Source organism: Anser anser (genome assembly GCF_964211835.1).
Source record: "Anser anser genome assembly, chromosome: 12".
NCBI lineage: Eukaryota > Metazoa > Chordata > Aves > Anseriformes > Anatidae > Anser > Anser anser.
This window is the reverse complement of record NC_139733.1, coordinates 21,410,665-21,434,447: the sequence shown is the minus strand read 5'-3', so window position 1 is coordinate 21,434,447 and position 23,783 is coordinate 21,410,665. Positions and strand designations below refer to the sequence as shown.

The 23,783-nt window shown below is 38.0% G+C and overlaps 1 long non-coding RNA gene across 1 annotated transcript; it reads right to left on the bottom strand.

Annotated features, from left to right (window-relative positions):
• Nucleotides 1-844: 844 nt before the first annotated feature.
• On the bottom strand, nt 845-23,352 carry LOC310880371. Its single transcript, XR_014571654.1, has 2 exons — nt 23,296-23,352; nt 845-3,643 (listed from the first exon to the last, which is right to left on the bottom strand). It is a non-coding gene; the product is annotated as an uncharacterized lncRNA (long non-coding RNA).
• Nucleotides 23,353-23,783: the final 431 nt, after the last annotated feature.

The following is a 23,783-nucleotide window of genomic DNA, read 5'->3' as shown; positions in this document are numbered from 1 at the left end:
ATGTATACAAGTTCAAACCTAAATCAAGTAAGTGATTTAATCTATTTTTACAAAGAAGAAGAATACAGAGTACCCACAGGAATACTCTTCACACAGTCACAAATCCAACTGAAAAAAAGGAAAATAAAAATATTTTAGTTTAAGTGAGTCTATATTTAAAAAAGGAAAATAAAAAAAAAAAGAAAAAACCCAACTCATCACAAATGTTATCATCTGCCTGAACACACCTGGGATATAGATTTTTCTTAGAAAGCAGGAAAAGAGATGCAAATCCATTCCCCATGCCCTGTGCTGGTAGCCAAACCCTCTGCTTTCTTTAGCTATTGTAGCTCAGAAAATCCTCCCAAAATGGGCTCTAATAAAGCACTGCCAGCTTGCTTCTCCCTAGGCAGGCTCCTTACAGTCATCTGAATTGTTTGCTTCTAACTAGTGCTTTCTTAAGAATTCAGGAGTTGGTCTATAATAGTGCTGCTGATGAATCCCACTTGTCCTGCTCTGCCTTCTTCCCAAATGGTGTCCAGATCTACTTCACTTTGCTTCTGCAACACCACGAGAACTTTCCTGGCGTACTTCCACCAAATGCTAAACAGCAAAGAAATCAAGTCCCCAGCAGAGAATTTACCAATTTTGTCAATCCTGAGTGACATTTCTAACTATAAATCTGATATTGCTGTGCTGTAAATAGGGAAGAACAGACTTGTTAAGGCACAAGCCAATACTTCTCTGAAGGCAACCAACTTCCCACTCTTCAGCCCCATGTCAGATTCAAAGTGCAGACATGGGGCTATGACCCATGCTATGAGTGCTATGAACTCTCCTCTTCCTCTAGAAAATGAAAATAACATATATATATATTTAATCATATGGATGCTTATAACCCCCAGCTTTACTGGTAAAAGCTAATAGAAATGTTTATGTGTGGAACTAGACATAGTTTTGGGACATCATGTTTGGTGAAACCTGGTCAAGTTCTGCAAACATATTTAAGTTAATAATACTGATGGACCACCCATAGATAAAAAGTTACTCAGTCACAAATGTCTGTTTTATCTCGATGGAAACATTTTTTTCTTCACTGTGGGTAGATATAACTGACAGAAAGATGTAGGATAAAACACAGGAAAAACAAAACATTTTATCAGGAAAGACCATTAAGCAGCACAATTTCCATTCTAAAGCTGTGGGATCTATATCATTGGAAATTTCAAAGGACAGTTGTGATGTGGTTAATCCTATCTCTGAGTGGAATAAAATAGATGGCTTCTTGAGTCCCTTCTACCTGCATTTTCTACGGTTCTGGTGATCTCAATTTTATATCTCAACCATAAGGCTATGGCTCTTCAGAGGAACTCTTTTCCCCTCATATTTCAGAGCACCATTTCATCCCCAATAGGAACGATAAGGTTGCTGACATCTCAAGACATAAAGAATTGCTGTGGGATAGGAAATAGCCTTTTTCTTATCCATCTGTATCTAGATTGCTGGGTTTTCATCTCTAAAAAGTCCGTTTGGACCAAAATGGCTTAAGTGATAAAAATAGATAATATGTTCTTATCTTTATGTCTCCATCTTTCTATATTTCTGGTGAAGAAAGAAAAAAAAAGGAAAATCTCTCAGAGCAATTGTTGGGGTCAGATCAGGAAAACATTCTGGCCACACAGCTCCCACTGCACCCATGAATGTTACTTTGCTAATTAGGAGAGAAGAAGCTTGAGTCTTGTACTAAATTCAAACAGTAGACATTTTTGAAAAACAAAACAAAACAGGAAAGCATGAGCTCATTGCAGTTCAGCATGGCTATTTATTTTTTTTTCTTCTTCCTTTTCCCCCATCTGTAAAGAGCTAAGTTTTCCTCTTGGCACATTTTCCCTGATACCTATAGCATGTAAACCTGTTTGAAGGAGCTCCGGCAATGGACTAATACAGTGTAATAGAGTTGTTATCCTTTATTCTGCAGCAGGTTTACAAGTAAGTAAAAACGATTTATGAAGGATACTGAAAAGTAGATGTCTTTTCTGCTTTTTACTGAATGTGTAAACGGAGGAGCAATCCATGAGCACAGACAGGGCTGCATGCACTGTTAATGTATTTACAGCCTAATTTGCCCATGGAATGCCCAGACACAGGGAAGTGATGAATGCAGCAATGTAATAGGAATCAAAGGTGTTGAAATGTGGTGTGAACAAAATAATCAAGAATATTAACTTCTTAAAATATTTCTATATCAACATATGTCAAGGCACATATCAAGAAGTCACACTTTTTTTTCCAACTGAAAAGAAAGGAGCAGTCAGGTTTATCCCATAGCATCAGTTTAGTGCAGGATTTGTTTCAGCTTCACCTCTGGACTAAACAGATCTCTAGCACTGAAATAACCATTCATCCTTTCCAAGCTCAATGCTCCATGTAGATTTTTACTTTAATCTTTATGAAAAGGATGCATTTTTCCCATCAAACTCACGCTGAAGTTTCAGTGGGAGTCCTTATTGGCATCAATGCTATATAGGCTAATAGTAAATTTCATAATTGCTTATAAAAATAAATGTATTTTCCACAGAAAAAGATTTTTTCTTGTTGTTTTTCTTGTTGTTGTCATCTGGGAAACTTCTAAAACCTTGCTGCCATGAGGACAGAATTGGCTACGGACAAGGAAATTACTTCTGTGTGTGTAACCTACTGTTTCCCACAGCACATGGAGCAGGAACTCACTTCTAAGTCTCCATTGCAACACGAAGGCAACCTGAAAGATCAGGAGCCTGGAGGGTAATTAGCACAGCAGTGCGATGGGGTTTGTTTGTGCACTTATAATTGTTCTATGAAGCCTGCATGGTAATTTGAAAAGCATTTTTTAAATGGATGGTTTTAAGAAAATTGCGAAGACATTACAGGCTGGAAAAGACTAATTTACTTCAACTACTGTAACGCAAAATTGGCAAACTTCTCCAAGAGGCAAGGGCTCCATTTCTTCATTGACCTATGCTTCATCTAATCAGGATCTGGTGAAAAGCAGTCTGATGTGCTGGTGTGTATGTTAATGATGTTAATGGCTGGTAAATCAGACTGGACCTGATTTTGCCTTATTAATGCTGCATCCTCACTATGGCCTGGATTCAGGTGCTCCTGTGCATGGGCTGTTCCTCGCTTCCCCAGGGAATCTTCTGCCATCCATGTTCTCACAATCCCATGCAGTTTCTTCAGCAGTTCTCCACCACCGGCACCTTCCCATGCCTCCTGCAGGATTCATTGCTTTGATTTCTTCCTCAAACTTCTCCCTTGGCTAGAAGCTTGCTCTTACTAATCTGTTTCTTCACAAATTGAAGCCTCAAGTTCTTTATTTTAGAAGGGAATTTGACCACTGTAAGGAAACTGAGCGACAACAGCTGGCTGATCAAATATACATAAGGAAGAATCTGCTGCCTGCTCTTTTATAGCTCTTTTTCCTGTAGTCATCGTCCAAGTCTCTTTTTCCCTGGTACAACATTATAGCATATTACATGACTTGTCTGTCAGCGGCCTCGCCTGAAACACGCTCTCAGCATTGAACTGCTCCTGACTTCCAGATCGCTGTTGTTCAGCATGGAGCATTGAGCAAGATGTTTGTTAATCAATAGGTTTCAGATCTATGACAACATACAAAAAATATCTGGAGAAATAATAACGAGATTGAGCTAAAACCAAGTTTTGCCACAAGCCAAGGAGCAGCACTCAGCTGTCCTGTCCTGATGCAGGGGCTGCATTTTTAGAGACTCTGCCCTGCTGTTTTTCATAAATTCAATTCTGATGATTTCTCCTAAGAAAATTCTCTCTTGTGTGGGGTGCAGAGGATGAAGCAAAATTTGTCTAACTGCTAGGCTCTTTATCCTATCTCTGCAGGATCTGATGATCACATGTGATGTAAGTAAACAGTTTAAGAGGAAAGCGGGTACTCCACATTTTTATCCAGAACGCAGGATATTGCAATAACATCAAACATTCCATAAGACCACATTCAACACTGCAGTATGTCCTAAAAATACTTATAATCTACTATAACATCATAAAAATATTCTTAATATTTCTTTGCTAACGAAGATGGAAGAGAAATTTGAAGACATCGCTCCAGGTTGACTGTGAGTTTTGCACCACTTGAATCAATTTACATTATCCTAAATTTAATGTACTGTATATGCATTAATTTAGAAAATTGAATGCATCAGAATGATGAGCGGTATAGTAACTCACTTTATATGGTAACTGAGTTACCTGAAAACCAAAATTATTTCATATTTCCAAGTAAAAATAATCTGCACATTTATGGCTCTTAATGACTAGATCAAGTGGAAAAACTGAATGCATATCCATCAGGAATAGTATGCATAGTTAATTAAGTTTGAAATAATAAATGCCTGATTTCTACAGGATAGAGTAAACATCCAATTAAAATAAGATGCAGTATACACTTTTCTTTCTCATTAGTCAAAGCATAAAGCATTTTAACATTTCCTAAATAATTTACTTGTATTAAAATAAAGTGAAATGCTTAAAACATTAATAGGGTACTTTACAATGCTGTAGTCAATAAGTTGCTATATGAAGGTAATGTAAATAATTTATGTCTCTATTCAACAGCAAGAGTCTGCAGTTCTCAGCAGAGCAGGGTCCCACCAATGCGAGGGAACAGGCATCTGGCCAAGCTATGCTAAAATTGCACTTAAACCCTATAGACAGCAGCAAAACCTGTTGGCAAAATCAAACTCGGTGACCCCAACCTGAATTCGGGGAATGAACCACCCTGGCTCACTCTAGCAGAGACCAGGACCGGCCTCTCAGCAAGTGGAGCTTACACCATGCTGTGCCCTGTCTGCTGGGGATAACATAAAAAAAATGGGACAAGCGCTTTTTGAATGTGGAGGAAGAAAGCCTCTTAACCCAAAGAGTCCAAAAGGACTGAGGAACAGGTGCCTCCTGGTGTGTTGCTGGGCCTCCTCCATAGCACTAACCAGCGGATCTCCACAGCACATCAGGAGGTAGCCTGAGCACTACAGGTGATCTCTGACACCACCTTACTTGCATCATGTGATCCCCTTAACTGCATAAGTGGTTTATTTCTAAAATCATGGATTTATAATGCATTTGATCAACTTCCATAAGCACGTGCGGTGTTGACACAGCCCATGTGTGTTGGACCGTAACCCTTCCTGGAACTGCAGGCAAGGGCAGAATTCTCAATTTTCTAAAGCCAGATGGACACAAGTGGTTTTAAAGCTGTGAATTTGAATAATCTGGGTTATGATATGCAAAAGACAGCAGGCATTTCAGCTTCAATTTTCTGCTAAAAGTCAAGGTATGGATGTTAAATCTGGGCTCTCTGATGAGAAAAACATATGTACTGACTATCCAAGCAGATTGCTGGATCCAGTGAATTAGGACTGCAGTACATTACCAGTGAACACATAATAGGCCTGTGCAGCTAAACTAAATTAACAAATCTTTCCCATAGATCATTTTGCAAAGTAGAAGAAATTTCCCTGAAATGTTTTGTTACATACCTATAATAAATAAAAATTAATTCCGTAATAAGAAATTATTAAATACTGTCTTTTAGCAAGAGATATAAGTAACAGCCTACTAAAACTCAGAATTATAGCTAGGAGATAATATATAGAAATGTGGCATTTGGCTGGGACAGCTTTTAAAACGTTTCAAATGTTAGAATCACTTTTCATTAAAACTGTGACAGAAACTGAGAAACTGGCATAGTGCCTTTTCTTATATGTACATTAAATCATGCATTTCACGGCAAGCTTTTTACATTTTTTCTGTATATAGAAGTCATGTACAATATCTTCTTTGAGTCAGACCAAGATCCATCTGTATAAAGGGAGATATATTTGCCTTGTAAAGAAGAGAGTTTTAAAAATGTACTGCCCCCAGAATCCTTCATTGCACGCGCTCCTGGACTGCCTGGGGCTGCCACCCAAAATGGCTGCTCCGCTCTGCTCCCTCTTCTCTTCCCTTCCCTCAGGACTTGCTGTGCTGCAGCACCTTTTCTTCACTAGTATTGTTATGAGAAGCTGCTCTTATAAAATGCATTTTATGGACCTTTTGTAAACTGAGTAAGCAAGGCAAAGAAATTAAAACCAGGCTTTAGGCCTGAAAAGACCTTTGCCCCAGGGAACAACTCATTATTTGAAAATAAGATGATTAGCCCCAAACAAAGCAACTCAAGCTGACACGTTCTGTCTGTGGTCTCTGGGGCCTCTGTCAGGTGTGGGAGGAGGCAGCGTGAACCATCCCCACCGCCCTCCACACAGCGCCTGCTCTCCCCAGGCTGTGCGGCCTTCCCACCTTCGGCACCACAGAGCCCTGCTGGAGGCAAGACCACGCTTTTCCTCAAGATTATCACACACCTTTTTAGCAAGACAAATGCCAACTACTTCTTCAACTTCCAAAAGTACCCCATGGCTATCAAAAGGCAAGGACCCGCTGCCACCATCTGTGCCTCGCTTCTTTCTAAAGAGTCTCATCTCCATGGCAAGTTTGGTGGAAGCCTAAATTAAATTTGGGACCTAATTTTAAACAGAATCTCAACCTCCTGAGTAAACAATAGATGGAACCTGCCTATTAAATCATTGTGTTTTAATTAAATTCTTTGCAGCTTGTGAGTGCTTTGAACTGAGCTAGGTGAAAAATGCATTGTAATTTTAATAGGGTTATATTTTGTGCTAAACTCTCATAGAGCGGTGACACAAGATATATGCTGTGTTACCACAAAATAATGCATGGTATTTTGCTGATAACTGCACACTTGGTACATGACAAGGTAGCTTCACAGAAGAAACAAAGGCAACATGAAGTGGGCTATTTTCAGTTAGAGACTTAAAGCTTTGAGAACACATGAGCATTTGTGGTACTTGCTGAAGAAAAAGAGTAAATATTCGTCCTATTAATGATTCAGGCTTCACTGAAATCTGAGGGAAATCCACCTATTGATTTAAAAGGCTTTTGGGTCAGACCCTTAGTGTGTTATTGAAAAAATAAAAATAAAATAGAATAAATAAGAAATTCACAGAAATGAAAGAGGCAAATATGTTTTTTTTCAGTAGTACGTGAAACAGTATTGGACCTGAATGAAAGAGATACACAGAAAAATGCTGGCAAGGTTGTTTTTTTTTTTTTTTTCTTAAACAACACCATGAAAGTTAGGAAGTTGATTTAAAAAAAAGAAAAAGTTGTAACTTTAAAATGACCTCCAGCACCATCACTGAATATCTCCGCTTCTTTATCACAGCCTTTGCAAAGCTATCTTCCCACAATGCTACTGGCATCATAAAGTTTCCCAGTAGGAAATATGACACACTCTTAAAACATATGTCAGAGATTTCCAGAATTGCAAACATGGTATTTTAGATGGTGAGATTCCTTTCCTCATAAAAGCATCTTTAAATTGTCTGACAGAGAAAATTCATATCAGGAATAAAAACCTGGCCCCAGCGGAGTCAATGAGAGTTTTATGCCTGATGCGAGTGGAACCAAGATTTCATCTCCGCTTTTTTTTTTTTTACAGTTATTCCTATATGTAAGTACATGCTGATAGTGTCAGCATCTGCCTCAGCACTGAGTGAGGATGAATCAAAGGGGCCATGCACATCCCCGAGATGGAGCCCTGCGGCACCACTCGGTGCCAGGGCTGTGCTCAGCTCCCTGGCTGGCTGATGGGTGCAGCTTCAGAAACCTGGAAATAAACAAAGCAGGAACCTCTCACACTGACATGTGTGAGTGATGCTTAGAAACCGTAATATATAATGCCATAGTTGATGGGTTTCTGCTTGTAGAGACCTGATTATTCCACCTGGATAGTGGCTTAAACAAAAGAACAACCAGACAAAAGAAATATATGTGCAAAGTCCAAGAAGCAGGCTATTATTTTCAATGGAGTATTTCTTTTTTTTTCTTTTTTTTTCTCCTCTCCCTGGCATTAGCTGCAGTAAAATGAATCATGCAGAGCAACATTTTTCACAAACCCCAAACATCCTACATTCACATAAAACTGATGTACACCAGGAACGTTCACTGGGCTGTAGAACGGGAACAAAGAGGGCTGCAGACATACAATTTGTCATCCTGATTTTATATAATAACAGGATATAAGCATATAAATGGATAGGTTTGGCAGGTGAAAAGGAAAATTATAGGGAGAGGGGAATATTGTAGCTAACTCAACAGTGGCCATATTGCCAATAGATCCTTTTGCCATTTGACAGCTGTCTTACGAAAGGGCTGAAAAATCATGTTTACTCATATCAACCTGATCTCTCTTTTGGTTATTTAGGACTCTACATATTCCATGAAAAACAAAACAAACCAAAACATTTTCAGCTTCTAACTTCAATTGAATTACCATGAAATACACATATTTGTATGTGTGCTCCCTGAACCTTTGGTAGTAGATGTGAGTGATAAGGTACTCAGGTTGGCTCATTATCTTGCACATATGAGTTTACAATGTCACATAAGAAAAGTGACTTTTTCTACAGAGAGACAAGAATGAGCAAAGTTTAATTTTTCCAGCCTAATATCACTATTTCTTTTAGAGATCAGTGGGTGGTCAGTACGCAAAGGATGTCAGCGAGCCAGAGAAAATCACTTCTGTAGAACAGATATGTAGAGAAGCCCACGAGGGCTGCCCTCTCTACCAGCGCGTGACAGAGCCCAAGCCCACATCCCTGCAGACATGTGCTGGGTATAGCAATGCGAGAGTGAGTTAAGGAAACGCTCAGTAAATATCTGACAGATTGCTGCTGCCGCTTCTTTTCTTTAGGGCTTGTTTTGTACTGTACCGAGAAACTTGTAATACTGGACTGAGCTGAAGTGGTGACATTAAACTAGGTCTTTGTGCTTCAGGCTAGGTCTAGTGTTTCATCCAAAATGAGATCATGAATAGTGCTAACTTTGTTGTTGACAGACCTTTCATTCACTATGAGCAGGTGCTTGGGGCAGTTTTCTTATGCTGACCTGATCATTGGCATTTGGGGTAAGAAACTTGGAGAAGGGAGCGTTATTTACTTTCACTCCACTGAGATGGCATTTCTCTGAGCTATCTTCTCCTAGCAAGATAGGATTCAGAAGAATGAAGGATATTATGTAGTGCAATAGAATTTCATTCTTTGATATTTTTTTCTTTATATTTTCCAGAGTTTTGTTGAACAGTCCCTGTGTCAGGGAAAGTTTTTTAAGGGGTGTTGACCAAACTACTGATTTTGCAATCTCAAGTGTTCGTACATGCGTTATGGATTTTAGACATTCACCTACCTGACAAGCAAATGCAATCAGGTAGATTTGATGCTTATTCGAATTGAACCGGCTTTAAGTGGAAGAACAAAACTAGTGGCTTAAAAACCTTTCCTCTGTATGTGATTTATCCATTAGGCTAGCTGAAAGCAGAGATAGCAAGCCAGCCAAATACATACATATATAGATAGAGACATAAGGTCAGAGAAAGAAGAAATGTGAGGTAGCTATTACAGAGGGAACAATTCACATTTATAAAGTACCAAGTATAAGAATAATGGATGAACTCAACAAAAATCTTTAAAGCATCAACAGTAACCTCAGCAATAGTTTAGCCAGCTTATACTAATGAACTCAGAGTGGTTCACCTCATAATAAATGGATAATGAGTATATAAGAAATTGCATACATTAATATCTTTTAAAGTTTGTTTTGTTTTTTAAAGTAAATGGTTCCTAGACGTCTCTGTACTGAGAAATGGTGGGACAAGAAAGCATACGCTATACCCTTATTGATCTGTGTGGAAGTACAGGAGTATTTTTGTGGTAGGTAATTTTACTTAGTAAATGTTTGTTGGATCCAGATCCTCTGAAATTCTGTGTATGGACGCTACTTTAGCTTGATGTAGTTTTAAGCATATTTTTATAAGTCGGAGTATAGCTTATTCTGAGTCTTCTTTTCTATTTACCCATATACACTTCTTGTAACTGCTGCCAGCAGCAGGTCAATGGGCTTTTAGCTCAGCCCACAACCAACAAATCCCATATCTAACATGAGAGTAAGAAGTAAGGTCTGCCAGTGGAATGTCCATATGAAAATATATTTCTAGGGTAGATTTAGATTAGATATTAGGAAGAAATTCTTTACTATAAGGGTAGTGAGGCACTGGAACAAGTTTCCCAGAGGAGCTGTGGATGCTCCATCCCTGGCAGTGCCCAAGGGCAGGCTGGATGGGGCTTGGAGCTACCTGGTCTGGTGGGAGGCATCCCTGCCCATGGCAGGGGGTTGGAACTGGGTGGGCTTTGAGGTTTCTTCCGACCCAAACCATTCTACGATTTCTCACACATGAAATTTAACACTTAGGTCAGCATCAAGTGAAGTGAATCCCAGTGTGATAGTGTGAAGTGGGAGTTTCCACAAACAGGTACCATAAGTTGTTTTTGAACAAGTATTGGGTGAGGCATGGAGGCAGAGAAGAATCCAGCATCAGCAGCCTCCAGAGGTGCACCATGAGAAGCCTCAGTTCCAGAAAGTGCAAAAGCACTAAACCAGATTCCTATAATTTAATGCAGCTGCCAGAGTGTTGATGCTAACAAATTTGAAGAGTACCCATGGACTTTCAGTAGATTTTTGTAGTATCTATACTTTCAGTCAGACTTTATTTTCTGTGCAAAACTGCCAAAATAAGTGCTAGATTCTGAAACACAGAATAAGAAATTTCCCAGGGAGTTATCTGAAATAAATATTACAGAGGAGTTCATTTTAACAGAGTTAATCCACCCAGAAATGGATAGCAGCAGATATTTAATCATGGCATATCCAGTTTAATCACATTTAGAATCCTCTGGAAATTAAGCTTATACAACTTCCTTAATTTAGAGGACAGTATAATGCTTAAGTATTTAATCTCCTTAGGATTGATATTGGACTCAAGTCTTTTGCAGAGTTTCATGAATAGATATAGCACTCTCCTCATGTTAGAAAACTTCAGAAATTCAAATTAATAAATCATCCATTTCTGGTACCAACAAGATAGCACCTTTTTTTTGGGGGGGGCGGGGTTGGGATGATGGAGGGAACAACTCTGTATCCTCAAATTTGTAATGATTTGCTTTTGTCCTTGAATATTAGGGCTACTGTATTCTTGTTGGGTCCCCCTAGGGAATGGATACTCCAACACGATGGTTCTTTTCATTAATTTAGAGCTAAATTGAATAGTTTTAGACCTTCCCAACACCCCGGGGGAACATTTTTATTTCAGTAACTTTTATCCCATGCTAGAATTCCTGTAGCATTTTAAGCTACAGGTTTATGTTAGTGAGATATAGTATGGATATGACAGGCCACAAGTTATAAATCATCCATTGCTTTGATTTTGTTTAGCCTACCCTGAATTTCCATCCTGCTATTAATTTTATCAGATAGTCCTTACAATATTTTACGTAAAATGCCTTGATTCTGGTAATTTATTTCCAAATGGCTTCCGAACAATATTTAGCCCTGCTCTGTTCTTGTTTCCAGGGAAGGCTCTTAAGGCAGAGTGATTGTTGTTGATGGTAAGTGATGGAGGAATATGGCAGTTGTAAATACAGTATGATTTCTCACCCTTTCCATTTTCCTAATGAGAAACCTGACTAGCCCACAGCTGCTTGTGTATACTTTGTATAATGGGGAGCCTGCAGACTGCACACACCATCCACCTCCCCCTGCTTGCCAAGAAGCGTAATTCCTGTAACAGCACGAGTCAGTGCTCATTTGCAAAAATAGCTTCCTGAAAACAGCAAGGCTGCACAAGGCAGCTACTACTCATCAGTATGAGTAATATGTTCAAGTATGGATCCTAAATTAAAATAGCCAGTGCAAAGAACAAAAATGAAAGTACTGAAAATACTGAAAATAACAAACAGAAGCAAATTAATAGTAGTAAAAATATTCACTAGTAATGACTTATTTTCCACACCGATCCTTCAATCAGAAAAGTCATTCCAAGTGACATGCATCCAGGGCTCTAACACCATTCTAGCATTGAACTATATCTCATAAAATAAGATGACACCTTGTCTCAAGATGTGCTTTAGTAATATAGTATTTGGAGTTTTACACCTAACAATAATTTGATTTTTCTGAATTTATTGATGAAGAACGGGCTGTAAATTCCATACGAGTTCTTTCACTAAAGGATACAAAGTATTTCCCACAACAAGTGTAGGGAATAAAATTGAAATAATAAATTTCAAACTCATCCAGGCAGGCGAGTTCAACACTAAAGTAAATTCATTGGCAGATTTACAATTAAGTTCCATATGGAATGGAAATTATAATTATAAACACCTAGAAATGCTATAGCAGCTTGTATCTTGAAATCAACAGGGAAAAATAACACATTTAGTTTCAATAAAGTCATAATTCCTGATATCTTCAATTACCTGAGAAGAGTGGCTTAATTTAGCAGATTCCTTGTGAAAGGTGGGTTCTGTTTAAAATCAAATACTTCTGTAAGCAGAAGGGAAGTATAAACCATTTCATTTCACAAGAAAGAACTGCGAGCCTCACCTCCAAGAGCATCTTGTTCTATGATGCTGGTTCTGCAATGCTCGGCCCTGCCCGTGCTGGTGGAACACTTTTTGCCCAATATCAATCAGGTAAGCCAGCCCAGGAGGGCAGTTTTGATGATGCTTGCATGAACTGGCCCGTTATACACCTCCCAGAGGTAGATGTGGGTTAGCACAGAACCAACTCCACTGCAGCAGTTGCCATAGTACAAGGCAAGAGTCTCCTGAGTATTTTACTGCACTTTGATTCACCAGAGCATGTTTTGAGATAATTTCCAAGGATTAATTTGTTTCTTAATTCTTAGCATGTGAAGCCCCTGCACATCATAAGCTTTCCTTGGCTGCTCCCTAGCCTGTAGGGAGCTTGCTGCTAGCTGAAGTGGCTTATCAGTGCCCCAACATGAAAAATGATGGAAACCTCTATGAAACAACTGCTTTGGCTGTAATAGTTTGGCTCAGATTTGCTTTTCTTATCAATGTTTTATCAGAATGACTACAAAGAGTCACTAACCAAACTGTGCAAGTCTGTGCTCACGCATTTGTCTTTATAGGAGGTGCTGAGATGATTCCTGCAAGGCTCCAGAATGCAAAAAAAAGTGATTGTGCTGTGATTTGCACACTTCTACAGCCCAGTAAAAAAACAGTGGAGTTGCATTAATTCACAGAAATTTATGCAGATGGTCTGGCAGATTCACATTTGCCTTCCATAAGAACCTCAGCTCACACCCATCGAAAGATGGAAACTTCCGGATTCACAGCAGATAAGTTTCCAAATTCTGATAGTGAAAACAAACCCTGCTACTGTTCTTCAGAGATTTTGTTGTAGTGATTTGTTTATAGCTAAGATTTTCTTAGCAAGTTGGCTGGATATGGCCAATGGGAATATTTTTAACTCTTCTTTTAAACTGAGTTTTTACTTAGCTTGGCGAATCTCAACAGACTTAATTTGCTTTGAAAATAAAGCTCCTACCATGAAAAATGAATGCTGTATCCATGTATGTTTTTCAATGGACAGAAATTGTTCATAAATACACCTGGACACAGCTTCAACTTTGATTCAGAGCATCAATAAAGCATTTCCCCTTTTTGCACCAATGATTTTTTTGTCATGGAGTAAGGATATGAATTTCACCTTGTATGTCTCAATGTCATGTTAGACCTAAGTTTTACATTTAAACATACATTAATCATTAATAAGTAATTTTTTTTGAATTTTGGATGAAATACTTTCTTGGAACCATACTGCTTCATGAGAACTAAAATTGTTCAGAAACATTAATTTCAACAGATTTTTTATTTGAAAAAAATCTAAGAACCAGTGTTTCCCAGTTCTATCCAGCTGGAAAGGATGAATTAGAAACCAGTTTATTTTGACTCAAAGGGGACATTTAATTCAATGTCACCTTGCAGAGAAAAACTATTCAAAATCTTTTCTTTCAAATGTATGATAAAAAGTCTGCCTTTCCAAAGGATTGGTCATCCTCCAGCCATTTATTTTGATTAAACCAAACCAATCTTTTCCAAATGAAAGTGAGGCCTTTAATTAAACTTAATATAAAATCACTTTGAATAGCTGACAGATTAGACTAAAAAAGTGGGGAAACAGTGAATAGACTTTTCTTCACCAGATTTTTAAATGATTTCAGTAAATATATATTAATCTTTCCAATGAAATGATGAAACTCAAATTGCAATAGATCTGTACCAGGACTTCATTAACCATTTACTCCTCTCTCTCTCTCTACTGTTGGTAAAGATGAAGAATAGCTTCACCGAGTTATGTTGTAAAAAGCATAGGAATTTACTCTGTTGAGAAAAAGGGGGTTCTCAGTTTCCAATTATTTTGAGTTCATGCAGATACACTTTATCTGCAGCAGTACTACCAGCAGTCTATTCATTCTCCTCTTTAGCATAGGGATTATAGATTACGCAGGCACAATCTGAAGTAATGGTGAGGTGTTTTTTGTATTTCCTACTTTAGTCATGTATATTACTCCCTGAGTATTTAAATAATTCATTAGTTCAGTGCTACCATGTTCTGGACCCATTGAAGCCAATGAGAACCTTTCATTTCGAAGGGTCAACATTTCACTTCATGTCTGTAAAAGCACGTGAATGGAACTATTGTATGGTTCTGGATCTGCAGTGGAAAGGACTCATTTGGCTCTTAAAACTGATGGAACATCAAAATAAAGAGGACTCCCTTTAATTCAGGAATTTTCCACTTAATTCAAATGATAATTTGCTGTACAAGATATTATTTAAAACTGAATAATCAAAGTGCGTCTAATGAGGTGAGAAATAATTTTTACATTTAATGACCATTTACACGTTTTTGACAACGTTTTTTATATCAATATCAAACCTTTCTAAGCTAGTTGCAGAGCTGTGCTAATTTTTTCCTTGTTACAACCCTTAATATAGTATGCACACTTTTTAAATTGTTCTAAGTTGCTTCAGATATTTTCTCGAACAGGATAGATTTGCTGACACAAAATACACAAATACTGGTGGTTTTCATGTTATGAAATCTGTGCACATATGCCAAACCAGAGTCTGATTTTGAATGTCTTCCTTTTCCTTACTTACAAGGCTGGATTGTCTGTACACTATCATTAGATTCTCAAGAAGCAAGTCCTCTTTCAATTAATATTTCAGTAGTTGTAACTTTTCCTGGTTTCACAGCAGTGAAAAACTCAGTGTTTCTTGCATGGGAACACAACTGGAAGTGCCAACATGCTTCTGGATGATTGCTTTCTTGCAGCACAAGAGCATCTGACAACCATGCAGGTGAGGTAACAACAGCAGTTGGTTAAACAAAGAGCAGAACAAACCATGAAATTTGCAAGTAATTATTGTATCTGATTGGCAGATGTCTGCAGGCCTGCCATACAGAAGAGCTAGATGATATTGCCTAATCAACCACCTAATTATTATTTTTTTTAATTCTCGAATAGAAAATTGTTTTAATTGCTTCATAGAAGCACCCTTTTTTGTCTGGCAGAGTTATCAATGGTAGGAAGAATTAGGCTACAGTGAAATTCTGGGCTGTGAGGTTTAAGGTATCATTTTGAATAGCCCCAAGACCACAAATCTTACTGCAATTGCATGGATCCAGGATTAACTGTGGACTACAGCTGGAGTAACTTTTTGTGCTGTTTAGGGGAAAGCCTGACACTTCTTTCCTTGATTCTGATCTAATATGCTGTAAAGCATATTCACAAGGGACAATTTAAATCAAAGGGAAAAACAGAAAAACTAGTAGAACTTGGTTGCCTTGACATTCTATCAAAATTACTTTGCTCTGTCCACCAAAATGCAATCTTTTCTCCTCACAGATCATGTATAATCCCTTATCAGTGTTACCACTTCCCTTATTTTACTGAGTCTTTTGGCAAATTCTACATTCTAGTATTTTAAATCCTGTTATATTTTCTGGGTCAGCCACGTGTCTGTTATTCTAATAATATTGTACTCATCCTTGAAAACGTATAGCTCCAATTCAGCACTTTCTGTGCTCCTAGCATTTGTTTAAAGAAGATGGAAAGCATGCAAGAGAGCACATACATGCCAAGGACAAATTTGCTTTCCCAGTCATCTTCTGCTATATATCTCATGGTACTTTTCATTGTTAAACAATTGATGCATTACCTCGAGAAGTGGCAAGTTACCTTGGACATTTAGTACTCTTCCTATCAACACAAAACAAAAACTAAAGAGATTGACCAGATAATTTTTCCTATTAGTAGTATGTCTCTCTCTTCCTGCACATGAAACATGGAAAGTTCAAGGACAAGGCAAACGACTGCAGAAATTCTCTGTGTGTCATTCAAAGTACATACTGGTAAAAAGCAAGAGACAAAATGGATCATCTCTTTGAGGCCAACTCCAATTCTTCAACTGATGTTTAATAAAGCCCTATCATCTGTCAACTTCACTAGATATGAATTCATATAGTCTAAGATAATATTCAGTGTAAGAAATAACCATAATCCTCCGTAATGAGGACTTTAAAAAGAAAAGAACCCTTCAGATTTCACTTTGCCACGAAGCCCTTGTGCTCCTCATTCTGTTTAGTGGTAATGTTACAACAAGACCTTGACTGACATACGGGGCACTGACTGGGGTTTCTGGTAAAGGCAGAAGGAATTATTTTCACTTAATGCTTGAATAAAAATATCATACATGCTTTGGACGATGGATGGAATTGAATTGTTTCAGGTTAAACACTTAAATGTTGGATCACATCTTGTAGGTACTACTTAAATCTCATTAGTATAGCAAAGTTTCACTTGGTATTGGTACTTTTTTTGCCCCAGTAATTTCAGGTCATAACATGTAAAAAAACAGAAATGGTTTTGTTCATGTCTATTCCTGTTCACCCTAACTTGAACAATAAAGTGTATTTAAAAAATTTAGAAATAAGGGAAGCAAAATCATTACAAGCAATTGCAAGAGAAAAAATTTATCCTGGAAATTATTATGCTTTGCTATTAAAATTAAAATATTATTTGGGAGGAACAAATCAAGAGAAAAATCACAGTAGACCAAGTCCATGATGAAGGAGAGATTCATTTCTCAAGAATAAGAAAAGCTGCAACTGAAGCTAGGACATAATTAGTATTCCTATCTTGAAAGCAAACAACAACAGTTTTTGCTCATGGCTTCAGGCATCCCCTGTGGGCTGGATGCCCAAAAAATTAAGACTTATGCCCATTTCTACCTCAGGAGTAGCAAGCATGAACACTACTGTTTAGGGTAGATAGAGAATAAGATGAGCTAAATATTAACATTTAAAGAAAACAAAAACCACAGGAGACCACTGATGGTCTCTTTAGCCTACTGAGTACTTTAATGGAGAGATTTACATAGTCTGAATGAATCACTGTTATTTATTGCCTTAGAGCATGATAATATAGTATAAGAAAGAAGGGCTGAGGACTTTGTATTTCCATTCCAGCATTTCTCTTCCTCAACAGTTGTAAAAATTAATACACTGAATCCTGGCATTAAAGACTCATCAGCAAGCAGAGGCAGCTAGAAAAAGGAAAGACAAATATATGCATTTATAGGTGAAGAATAGTCCATTCATGCCACTTATAAATGTAAATGTCAATGTCAAAAAAGTCAATGGCAGTTGCTTGCAACGAATCAGCTTTTCTTAAGAGCTCATTCTTTCATCAGCTCCACAATGCATTAGCCAGACATTTAAAAGCATTAATCTAGCTATTACTTATGAAAATCTGTCCATTTGCCACTGAGGCATAAAGCAGGAATTGTTCAATAAGAAGGTGATTTTTTTGTTTAATCACCCTTTTCTGACCTCAGTGACACGTCCATTTCCCTCAAAGCACTTATGTATGCTAGTACTATAGATCTGTGTATAAAACCTATTTTCATCTCTGAATAGAAGTATTTTGAAGGTTCCTTTTCCTAAGCTGCAGAAGTATCAATAGCTGTAAATAGAACAAGACCTGTTCTTGTTGGAGGTTTGGCAGCAAGCACTATTTCCAGGAGTAGACAGAGGCAGATTGGGGTTGCAAGCACCTGGCTGGTCCATGCACAGCAGTAACACCCTTGGGCAATGCCAGTAGCTCTGGCTTTAGCTTCTACTTCTTACTGCTTCCACATCCAAGATGATTCCGCCCTGGCTTGGTGTAGAAAAGCAGCACAGATGCTGACTGACCTCATTGACACACTCATGGAATGGTTTCAAGGAGAGTTTCAGTGGGTACCAGGGCTGGAGCAAGAGGGTGAATAGGAGACCTTGCTAAGAGTCCTGCAGGTGCCACCCTTGGTATTACCCCTCACCAGCATTCAGTACCTGAGCCCTTGACATAAGTATGGGCAGGACAGTCATAGAATGGCTCGGGTTGGAAGGGACATTAAGGATCATCCAACTCCAACCCCAACAGTCTGGCACAGGCTTCTTGGGACACTTAGATTTTAGTGCCCATTAATGAATCTTCAGCCCTGTTCAGCAGCACAGCTCATTAAAGACAGTACAGAACTAACATGATGCTTGTCCCTTTAAATATTTTGATTGCCTACAGCTTCACAGTTAAGATATCAGTCGAGTACACTTTAATTAGCCCAGAGGAAATCACAGTAGGGATGAAATGAGTTGGGTTGTTATTCTTCTGTTTTTACTAACAGCAAATAAAAGCATATAATTAGCCTTTTTTAAGGCATTTTCAGGATCTTAAGGTTATCATAACTGTAAACAATAGTATATTTATCTAATCTGAGTGGCACTTGAAGTATATTTTAATTCTGAATAGGAAACATTAAAATTACAATTGGTCTACAGGTTTTTGAAGAACTATGTATGGGTTGAAATATGCAGTTTAGCAGCAGTTGCAGGGGAGAAATTTGAAGAAAGTTTTCAAGCAGGAAATATATTTCTTGATTTGTTTTGACAGTGTCAAAGTATTCCTTTAGCAAAAGTAAAAACCTTTTGTTTTGATTTATTCCAATTCATTTATATTAAAATATTAGTTTGAATAATGCATTGGTATATACAATATTCCATAATTCATAAACTCTGAAAGACTAAAATTTATCAACATAATACTCCAAATAAAATTTTAATCACTTTGAAATGATGCAATTTTTGTATAACTGAAAAAATAAATTTAGCAAATTGTTTTAAGATTTTTCCAGATTTTTAACCCCACATCAAAATTTCAATGCAAGCTCCTATTCAGCCTATTCTACCCTGCTCCTGTAACCTGAATTTCAGATGAACCCTTAAGAACTTGGTTTTCCCTTTGGTTATACTGATGTAAATCAGAAATTGTTCAACAAATTTACGTCAGTATGGTCAAAGGAAGAACTGAATCAAATATACTGAAATACAATTTATTAGTTGTAAAGCTTGTAAGAGGAAGTTTTCTGAAAGAAAAAAATCCCAAAGATTACACCTGGCACTGGCCTTCTACCTGGTGCACAGCAGGAACCAGCAGCTGCACCTACTGGGGCATTCACTTCTGAAAGACCCAGGATTGTTAAAATACTTAGTACATTACTATTAATCACTGCAAAATGAAGTGTATCCATAAAACTCCCTTCTTCCATCTTGTATGCATCAGCATTACATATATCTATATTTACTGACTGTGCAGTGATTTTTACTGTTTTTAACCCCCACAGATACAACACATCCATAGCTGAATGAAGCATTCATCCTCATTTTGCTGATTACAGGTGAAAAAATCTTCATAGTTTAGATTATCCAGAACTCTTCCTACCACTGATTCACACAAAACTTTCTCTTGTTATGTACAACCCCAGCAGTATGTCTTACACACTTATTGATTGCCAAACATCAAATTCTGAGAGAATAACCTAGTGAACTTTTTTTCCCCCACCTATCACTAATCTTTTCTGGATAGATTCAGTAAAAACAGTATTATTTTTTTCTTCACATGTAAAATATTTATCTTACAATAACTGATAGCTGCAAGCTTGAAAGCCTCACAAGCTTGAGTTATCTAATTACTTTCTTGCAAAACATCACTAAGTTTCTGTTCCATCAGCATATATTGATACACCATGGCTGATAACACCCACAAGCCTGCAGAGCATACTCCGCTGTATAACCTTAATGCTGCAAATCATTATAAAATTCCTTTGTTTGCTATGTAAAAAGCTGCAAATATCAAACTTTTTGACTTGGCATAGAGAGAAGACAGGATGGAGTACTGCTGTTATCCAAAACCACAAATACTCCTCAGAGCTTCTGGAAAGTCACCCCCAGAGAGGACAAGATGAAGGCATCAGCACTGAAGGGGATTTCCAACTTCAGCAGATGAGACCAAATGCTACACAAAGCCAAATGAGATGATAGCTGCGGTGAGCCCATGTCCGGTACAGATTATGCAACACAAACTGATATCAATAGGAAATCTATAGGTTTTGATTTTATCATTGATGCAGCTTCCCAATGAAGCATTCTGTTTTGCAGCACTTGCTTTTTAGATCTGTTCTCAGTAGATCCAGACAAAAAAGCTAAATGGACATCAAATCTCAATCTCCCCTTGCCAGCAATGTATTGCCAGCCTGAACGTCTATTTTAAGTCAGAATAATGAGAACATTTAGCCCTTTCAAGTTCTGGTTTTACTTCAACTAAAGCAACTACACATCAACTTAATGTCTTTCTTTATTCAGTGACACAGAGGTCACTGCTGTGAGATTTATTTGATTTCACAGTTTGGCTAATTAATTTGCTCATTCTGAGCATACACCATCAGCATTGCTACTGGAGTAGTACTACCAAAGCAACAGATTAATTTACATGGTACAGTGCATCCAGAATAATTATTACCCCACAGAATTGTTATTGCTCAAAATCTGAGGGAAGAGGGAAGTTTCCTGCTGTGATAAAAGGGCTCTGTTGTGGCTTTATCAGCTGAAAACTACGTGGACTAAATTGCAAAAGAAGTTCCTTGCTAATGTTGAGCAACACAAATATCCAAAAGCCTGTGAAAGTGTTACAATACCAAATTTGTTTCTCAAATTTCATTCTTATGAAATTACATTAACAGGCTCAAAATCCTCAGGCCACACCCATCCAACAGTATCAGCAGCCACTTTGCTTATCAGCACCAATTAACACAACAGCAGCCTTCTTACCACTGAAGAGTGTTGCTCACCCCCTGGTTCGGGAAACAAGTTCTTTATAAAGATGTACTTGAAAACTCGTAGGAGCACAGGTACAGACAGGAAATTTTAAGGAGACTGAGATTTATAGCATCTTGCTTCAAAATAATTAACTAGTTTGAATTCTGGATGATGGATCGGCCAAGAAGGCAGCAGCTTCCCCCCCCCGCCCCCCATGACGACTGATCCAAGTTCTCTAGTTCTTGGATATTTATTTGCTTTGACCAGTGTATTTGCTTCTCACAGCTTAGTGAAATGAACTATCTTTCTTGACTTCTTGTTGGACATCTAATTCCTACATCTCATTCCCATTTCTGTAATCTTCAGCAGCCAAAGAAAAGTCCAGAGGGTGGAGAGGCTGGAGTCCCAAAGGAAAAGTATTATAGGTAGGAGATCAAGTGTTAGGGCAGATCTCGCTAACAATAGATAGTAAATCAAGTTTTAAGTCTCCACATCTTCCTCTGGTACTCTGAACAGCTGACAATTTGGATGAAGTAAAAAGATGTCAATAATTATGCTTTCCTAATTAGCCTTGGGAAGGACTTGAATAGCTGTCATCTACTCAAGTGAGCTAAGAACAGGTTAAGACCATTAAGTCTTAACAGGTAATTGGCAGACCAGATAGCATGTAATTTGCAACCAATTTTAAAGCACTCACATTAGCACAATGCTCCACACTACTTCTGATTTCCCCAGGTGACAAAGCAACAATGTATTGACCCAAGCATACATTATATTTACTCTTGCATCCCATTCCTAGCTTCTCAGAAGCAAAGATAAGTATTTAGAGTAGAAAACACTAGGTTGATGGACACCTCCAGTCCTGCAGGCCTGGGAATACAGACAATATACCTAAAGAAGTGTTTCTAGTGCAAGATGTTCAAACTGTTAGCAATGTGGGAGGTTTTCATGGCCTGTATGAACTTTGAAGAAGTCTTCCAGGATATTCTTATGATAAAAGGGTCCTTCTTATACACTAAAGGAGCCAGCCCATGATCCCTTCATCTCACAAAAAGGATGTGGCCTACGCTGTGACAGCCTGCAGCAAGCAAGGAGAAAAATCAAGCAGACAAGAGTTTTCTGTGTCAACAGTTCTTAGTGACAAGGATGAAAATAACTCTTGGATGTCTTTTAGGGATTGCAATAGCTACGGAAGTTGCAGGACAATGTCAACAGAGAAGCTGCTGCTACAGCCATAACTCATTGGGAGAGGCAATGTGGGTAACAAGAACCTTCAGCAGAACAGGCTAAGATAACCACTTCCATTTCTTCTCTCCCCCTCCATTTTGGGGAGCTTGTTAAGATAGCAGCATAAAATAAACCAAGATCATCCTGGAAGAATGTTTCTTTGATATTGGGTCTTCATGAAGTACATTGGACTTGTTGTAGTAGCACTAGGAACCGTTTTCTTCCTGATCTGGGGAGTTTACACGTCTACACCTCAGGCTTGAAAAGAGGTTATTTGCAAGTGTAATTTGTCCTATTTTGACCCCGTTCATAGGGTCAAAATAACACTATGCATTTACTTCAGGGGATTTTGAACTCTATTTCACTACTATGATTTAATACTGCCACAGGGAAATCTACCAATCATTACACATCAGGAAAAATGCAGCGGTGACCCCATTTAAAATGAACTAGTCAATTGAATTGAAGTGTTTGAAGATTAAGAACACAGAAATTTATTAACATTACTTAGATGTCATAATACTGTCTGCACATAATGCTAACCCTGCAAATATATAAAAAAGCATTTGCTCTGCATGGAATAGGTAATGAACCTTTCAGTCAGATCTTCTCTATAGCTTCCAGTAATCTTGATAGCTTGAAACACAACTGGAAAAAAAAAAATCTCTGTTCTTGGGCATAAATGACCAAGTATTTCCCTGACACCAATGGCTTAGAACACAGTGGTCCACAGGGAAAGGTGGCTGGGTTACTCAGAGTTTGTATCTATTCTATGTTATGCCTGGACCTTAAGTATCTTCCTCAAGCTCTTTTCTCAAGACTTCAGTCCCCTGCTAGGCTCCTTCCCTCTCCTAGTCTCCAGTAATTGCTGTACACAAGACATTCACAGAAATCGCCACCTACCATGCTTTCCAAGTGCCTCCCAGGTCCGACAAACAGCCCATTCTTGCTTCTTTTACCTAGAGAGTCAAATGAGCAAATGCACTTGTTTAAATAGATACCAATGGTTTCAGCCCACAGGTTCAGTGAGATTTGACAAAATTGAGGTGAATCAAATCACCTGTGTAACTCTGGGTTTCCAACAGTAAAATGAAATTAAAACAGTTGTGGTAAATTTAGAGTATATATAATTATAGCCACATGAAGATCAATGGCAGGCTATACCCCAAAGGACCAAAAATGTCACAGATACAGACATACATATATACATATATATATATAGGTGTATTTATATCAATACACACACACTCCTAGACACTATATTATCTATGTATGCGCATAAACATATATATAACATTTATATATGTACTTCTATATATATCTTAGTATTTTTCAGCAGATTAGCTTCACAGAGGCAGCAAAACGAGCGGTTGTTCCTCCTGATACTTTTG